The sequence below is a fragment of the Gadus macrocephalus genome, chromosome 2 (genome assembly GCF_031168955.1).
Source record: "Gadus macrocephalus chromosome 2, ASM3116895v1".
Lineage (NCBI taxonomy): Eukaryota > Metazoa > Chordata > Actinopteri > Gadiformes > Gadidae > Gadus > Gadus macrocephalus.
The window spans coordinates 8,733,893-8,741,403 of NC_082383.1; the positions used below are offsets into that span (position 1 = coordinate 8,733,893).

Below are 7,511 nucleotides of genomic sequence, written 5' to 3' on the forward strand. Positions count from 1 at the left end.
CAGACTCAGGGGCTGACGTTTGAGCAGCAAAAAGAGCTCCTCACGATGCAGTTGGAACATGAGAGATTTAAATGTGAGATGGAAGCAAAAAAACAAATAGAGCTGGAGGTGATCCGCCAGCGGGAGGGTTATCGTCTGGCTGCTGAGAGTCAGAGGGGGCAGGTGTCTGGGGTCGGTGCGCGCGGCCCTTTGACATCAACAACTTACGGCTGTTGCCACCGTTTAATGAGAGGGATCCTGACTAATTTTTTGTGCTTTTTGAGCGTGTTTCCGCGGCGAGGGGTTGGTCTGATGAGGACTGTGCTCTGCTGCTCCAGTGCGTCCTCACGGGTAAGGCGCAGGGGGCATATTCGTCTATGAGCACGGCTGATAGCGGTAGTTACGTTAAAATAAAATCTGCAGTGCTGAAGGCTTATGAGCTTGTGCCTGAAGCATATCGCCAACGTTTTTGCGCTTGGGAAAGGGAAAGTGGCCAGACCTATGTTGAATTTGTTCGGGATTTAACTACCCATTTTAAACGTTGGTTGGCTGCGCTTGATATATCTACTTTTGATGAGTTGTGTGAGTTAGTAATTTTGGAGCAGTTTAAGAATACGCTACCTGGTTTGATTGCGACCTACATTAGTGAACGGAAGGTTGCCTCCGCTGCAGAAGTGGCTGTGTCAGCAGATGAGTACGTGCTGCTCCATAAGGGCGATGTGAGAGAGCGCACACCCGGCCGCAATGATTCTGGCTGGGGTGGAAACAGGCGAGGTGTTGCGGCGGCTGACCAGATGCGTTCCGGGAAGTCTGGCATGCTTAGATCCGAGTCTCACTCACGGAGCAGTTTTGACAGCAGTAGAAGCTGTAACTATTGTCACGAGGAGGGACATTGGAAGGCAGATTGCCCTGCATTAAAGGCTAGGCACCAGGTATTGTGAAGAGTTGGTTGGTATGGAAAAGGGATGGTTGGTCGGTATGGAGATGAGTTGGTTGGTATGGAGATGAGTTGGTCGGTATGGAGATGAGTTGGTTGGTATGGAGATGAGTTGGTTGGTATGGAGATGAGTTGGTTGGTATGGAGATGAGTTGGTCGGTATGGAGATGAGTTGGTTGGTATGGAGATGAGTTGGTTGGTATGGAGATGAGTTGGTTGGTATGGAGATGAGTTGGTCGGTATGGAGATGAGTTGGTTGGTATGGAGATGAGTTGGTTGGTATGGAGATGAGTTGGTTGGTATGGAGATGAGTTGGTCGGTATGGAGATGAGTTGGTTGGTATGGAGATGAGTTGGTTGGTATGGAGATGAGTTGGTTGGTATGGAGATGAGTTGGTTGGTATGGAGATGAGTTGGTTGGTATGGAGATGAGTTGGTTGGTATGGAGATGAGTTGGTTGGTATGGAGATGAGTTGGTCGGTATGGAGATGAGTTGGTCGGTATGTGGGAGGAGGTGCGGCCCTTGTGGTTTACACAGATCATAATCCTCTGACCTTTTTAAGGTCATTGCGGTGTCCGAATCAGGGGTTGATGAGATGGGTTTAGTTTCTGCAGGGATATGATCTTGATATTTGGCATATCAAAGGGGTGGATAATGTCATTGCTGACGCGCTGTCAAGTGCTCCTTTGCCATGAGTGAATGTGACTAGTGGTGCCATTTCATGCTGTTTGTGTTGTGTTCTTCTGTCTGTTCTCTTAATTTGCTTCTCCAGGTACCAGGGTTGCTGAGGTCAGGTGGAAAAGGAGCATGACATGGCCAGGGTGGAATGTGTTTTCTTTCTTAGATTTGTCTTGTCTTTGAATTACTATATTTTTGGGGAGGATAATTTCAGGTCAATTTGGTTAGTATGTGCCGGTGTTCCCTTTGGTACACCGACTTTATGGGGGGGTGTGTGACGACCTCGCCTACTTATTGACTACCTATCTTCATTAAGGTGACCAGCTGATGACCAGCTGATGACATCAGCTGGATCTGGAGCACCTGGGACCGGTGCTCCAGCCGAATAAAAGAGCAGCTGATTGCCTGTTGTGCGCGCTACTCCTTGGCTCCTTGCAGGCGTCCACACCTTTTGGGGTTTTCGTTGGCGGTTTTGTTTAGTTATGTTTTGTACGGAAATAAACCTTTATTTTATATTGGTAAATGCACCGTCTCTCCCGTTTTTGTCATCGCCGTTGAGCCGGGTTGTGACAATTGGTATTGGTATTGAGCTAGCATTGTCATTGTTCTGTTTTGAACAATTACAGGACAAGATTAAGATAGAGATCACCAGTTCAGAAGAACAAATGCCATCAGTCCTCTAACCTTCAACACCAACTCTCTCTCTCTCTCTCTCTCTCTCTCTCTCTCTCTCTCTCTCTCTCTCTCTCTCTCTCTCTCTCTCTCTCTCTCTCTCTCTCTCTCTCTCTCTCTCTCTCTCTCTCTCTCACACCTCACACCTCCGCTCGCCATTTAAATATCAAGTGAAAGACCTGAGGCTCAGTCAATGCAAACAATCCAATCGACTGCCAGAACCGGGCCGATAAGTCACGGGAGTTCCATCACACACACACACGCAAGCACAAACACACACACTCACCTCTCTCCTCCCCCGAACTCCTCCCCGAGGGAGTCACACACTTTAGCCCCCAGTGAACCGACGCTATATATATATCCTTTTCATTTTCTCTCCTTCCCTCCGCCGACAACCCCGACCGCGCTCCATTGATTTTTCCCTCTGTTCACGTCCCGCACTGAATTCATCACGGAGATAGGGGTCATCCCCTCTTGTCCTGTTTTTTCTTTTGCAGAAAGGAATCCGAATAGCAGAGATCAGGCAGTCCCCATCGTTTTTTGGGCTTTAATGAGAATGACCCCTTGGGGTATTTCGGCTCACCGCCGCCCCCCCCCTAGCTCGACCGCCCAGACACGAGGCTATGATCCTCAGCTTAAAGTAAAAGACAAGGCCACCGGAGAAGTCCCTGGCATGTCTGGAGGTGATACCGATCCGGGGATTTCGCCGGCGCCGAGGGTGCTGGGAAAATCCAGTGAGTGAGTCTTGGATTAATTCAAAAAGGAACTCATTCTCTCATTCAGGATTGTTTGAGATATCTCAGTGAAGGGGAATTCCTCCACATTGCCCGAGCCTTTTAGAAAACATACCACGGAAGGCAAAGACAATGCCTTCTGTCACAAAAAGTCACCAAAAAACATGTGAGGGTGAATGAATATATGCTACCACTTGGGTTGGCACTTCAGCCCACACCAACGCACACACACACACACACACACACACACACACACACACACACACACACACACACACACACACACACACACACACACACACACACACACACACACACACACACACACACACACACACACACATATCCTTAGACAATACCTCCTGTCATTTGGCCCGTCAATCAACCCCCTTCGTAACCCCTGAAGACTCGTGTGATGACACAGACTGCCAGGGAGATTGGCAGTCTGTCAGATCAAAGTCCAGTCTCTCGCCACCCGACACACTCAATTACCCATGGAATGGTACTCTGCAGCCGCAGAGTGCTGGTGTTAACATCACTGTCATAGAGGCTATCATTGCTTTCATTGAACTCGAAGGGGATTTTAACGCAAGTCCTGCCCATCCAATTAAAGTGGACAGACTCCCCGAGTAAATATATATCTGAGGAACGACATACAGTGTATTGATCAGTAGACATGTGCAAACAAGATCTCTCTCTCTCTCTCTCTCTCTCTCTCTCTCTCTCTCTCTCTCTCTCTCTCTCTCTCTATCCTTTTCTCTCCCTCTCATCATCTCAGAAACTAAGCAGTGTGACCCGCTGATCGAGCGAAAACTCACTATACCTCTCTGTATGTATGTTGTTTTTTAAATGTATTTTGTGTGCATGTGTGCCTGTATGAATTATCATTACTGGGCTGGCTGTTGCCTTTGAAGATGCCAGCAACAAAACGTGATCCCCAATATCTGGAGTCAACCATTGATAATGGAAGATAATGGTTGTTCCTTTGCTGAGCAGAATTTGATTTGATCGCTTGGTAGGTTTGGTCTTGGTATGTTGGCTCTTTGAAATTCTACTAGTCACGAATTTAAAAAGTGTAAAATGTACACACAAAATGCATCAAATATAAAAAAAATACAAAAGATAATAGATAAATGGTATGCACATTGGTTCAAACCTATCTATACGACTACTAAACACAATCATTCATGCTCTGTGTTTCAATGGACTAGGAGCGAGTTTCTCCTTCGCAGTTCATCTCTGCATCTCTGTAGTGTATGCAACAATGATTACAATTCAGTACAGGGCAAGACCACGGTAAAGTTGTGCATCCCAAACGTATCCTTGTGTTAAGCGGCAGTGTGTTGATCTACTTGCAGAGCAGATGGGTGGGTTATGGGTTCTAAATGGTTCTGATCATTTGGTCATTAGACCAGAGTAAGCTGTCCCTGACAGCCCTCTGTTTTATTACACACATAACTCATTTTGTAGAGAGCTAATTTGGAGTGCCATTTTATTACATGTTAGCACTGTGGTGTGTGTGGGAATGTGTGCGTGCATAGATGTGTGCGTATGTGTGTATGTGTGTGTGTGTGTGTGTGTGTGTGTGTGTGTGTGTGTGTGTGTGTGTGTGTGTGTGTGCGTGTGTGTGTGTCAGTAAAAGCCCGCTCCACTGCATTTTAATTTCACATGAGGCCATGCACACAATTGGGGGCTCATTAAAGTGCGCTACCCCCTCAGAAAAAAGTGCCTTGGAACCGTCAAATTATTCATAAAAAATACAACGGATTATCTGCGTCTCTCTCTCTCTCTCTCTCTCTCTCTCTCTCTCTCTCTCTCTCTCTCTCTCTCTCTCTCTCTCTCTCTCTCTCTCTCTCTCTCTCTCTCTCTCTCCCTCCCTCCCTCCCTCCCTCCCTCCCTCTCTCTCTCTCCATTTCTGTTTCTCTCTCTCTTTGCTCTCTCTTTCTTTCTCTCTCTCAATCCTAATTTCTCACTTCATCATTGCATCTTATTCACCAAGTAATTCATAAAAAATACAAAGGATTATCTCTCTCTCTCTCTCTCTCTCTCTCTCTCTCCCATTATCCTATCTTACCCCTTTTCATGCATAGTTTTGTTTCTACTTCCTCATCCTCCGCCTCCTCCCTCCCCCCCTCTCCTTCTCCCTCTCATACACCCCCTCCTCCTGACCCTCCTCATCCTCCTCCCTCTCCTCAACCAACTCCCCCTCCCTCCCCTCCACCACCTCCTCCTGATCCTCCCTCCCCCATTATCTTATCTTACCCCTTTCCATGCCTAGCTTGGTTTCTACTTCCTCATCCTCCTCCCTCTCCTCCTCCTCCCTCTCCCCCCCTCCTCCCTCACCTCCTCCTCCGTCCTCACCACCATCTCCTCCTCAGTCTCCTCCACTATATTCTCCTTACTCTAGTCCACCACTTCCTCCTGACTCTCTTCCTCCTCCTCCTCCCTCTCCTTCTACCTCTAGCCCACCTCCTCCTCCTCCCTCTCGCCCATCTCCTCCTCCCACCTCCCCTCCGCCACCTCCTCCTGACTCTGCTCCTGCTCCTCCCGCTCCTCCACCATCTCCTCCTCCCTCTCCTCAACCACCACCTCCTCCCTTTCCTCCACTACCTCCGACTCCCTCTCCTCAATCACCTCCTCCTCCCTTTCCTCCACCATCTCCTCCTGCCTCTCCTCAATCACCACCTCCTCCCTTTCCTCCACCATCTCCTCCTGCCTCTCCTCAATCACCTCCTCCTCCCTTTCCTCCACTACCTCCTACTCCCTCTCCTCAACCACCTCCTCCTCCCTTTCCTCCACTACCTCCTCCTCCCTCTCCTCAATCACCTCCTCCTCCCTTTCCTCCACCACCTCCTCCTCCCTCTCCTCAATCACCTCCTCCTCCCTTTCCTCCACTACCTCCTACTCCCTCTCCTCAACCACCTCCTCCTCCCTTTCCTCCACCACCTCCTACTCCCTCTCCTCAATCACCTCCTCCTCCCTTTCCTCCACCACCTCCTACTCCCTCTCCTCAACCACCTCCTCCTCCCTTTCCTCCACCATCTCCTACTCCCTCTCCTCAATCACCTCCTCCTCCCTTTCCTCCACCACCTCCTACTCCCTCTCCTCAACCACCTCCTCCTCCCTTTCCTCCACTACCTCCTACTCCCTCTCCTCAACCACCTCCTCCCTTTCCTCCACTACCTCCTACTCCCTCTCCTCAACCACCTCCTCCTCCCTTTCCTCCACCACCTCCTACTCCCTCTCCTCAATCACCTCCTCCTCCCTTTCCTCCACCACCTCCTACTCCCTCTCCTCAACCACCTCCTACTCCCTCTCCTTAGAGCTTAGATCGGGCCCAGAAAATGTCTGAACCCGGCCCGGCCCGACGCATTAACTGTAATTATGAGCCCAAGCCCGAATTCAACCCCACATTTTTTTAATACATGGGCTGTTATATCTGACGTTCTCAAATACAATTCGGAGTTGTTTGAACTACAGAAATCTGTTAAGAATTATCTAATAAATAATGCAACAAGGACGAAGCATGTAACTACGCTGTTTGTTTATTCAAAATGGAATTGATTGCAAAAAGATCTGAATGAAGAAGAAACGTGAACAATGATGAACACAGACAATGAACGAGAATGAACTAGTTTGGATGGCCTAGGAGGCCTACTCTGCTAAATATATATGCAAGGGGTAATGTATAGAATGTATAGCCGGTCATAAGCTCCGACAGGGCAAACAGGACACCGACGCGCAGTGGAGGTGTCTTGCTTCTCCCTGAAGGGGCTTATTTTCGATAATGACCGGCGACGTTCTATACATTATCCCGCTTATTACACGGCTACTTGCCAAAACGAAAACATAACTTCACATGGTGTGCCTTTTTACAATTTATTTGTTACCAGCAATCGTAGTGTTGATCGGCAGAGAAATAGTCTGCCAAAGACGTTGACGTCGCTTAGCAACCGAAGACGCTGGGGTTGACAAGTTACCGGACTACTTGCGGAGATACCAAAGACATCATTAGAGGAAAAAAGTTATTTGTTTTCCTTGACAGCGGTCAATTATACTTACCAACCGTGAATTATCAAATATAATTCACAGCCGGAAGTTGTGAAGAGCCCATGCAAGTGAACGGAGCGTTCCACGGCATTGAGAAGACCCGTGTAATAAAGGCCTATAATATTTCTGTTGATGGCATAGATAGATTTCTCCTCATATTAGGCCAATAAAGCAACGATTAAAAAAAAGAAAACTTGATCAAAGGCCCGGCCCGACCCGGCCCGAGGATAGTGGTGGGAAATACCGGCCCAACCCGGCCTTCGGGTCGGGCCGGGCAGAGAATCTAAACTCTACCGCTCCTCCACCACCTCCTCCTACCTTCTCCTCAACCAGCGCCTCCTCCCTCTCCTCCACCACCTCCTACCCCCGCTCCTCCACCACCTCCTCCTACCTCTCTTCCTCCTCCTTGCAACTGTGCCATATTAAAATAGAAATTGATGAGTGCCGGCCTTATCAGGCCC

General features: G+C 48.6%; 1 protein-coding gene across 1 annotated transcript in view; it reads left to right on the forward strand.

Moving 5' to 3' along the window:
- dhx58 (DEXH (Asp-Glu-X-His) box polypeptide 58) overlaps window positions 1–7,511 on the forward strand; it is a 375,030-nt gene that overhangs the window by 295,942 nt on the left and 71,577 nt on the right. The window lies entirely within an intron of this gene.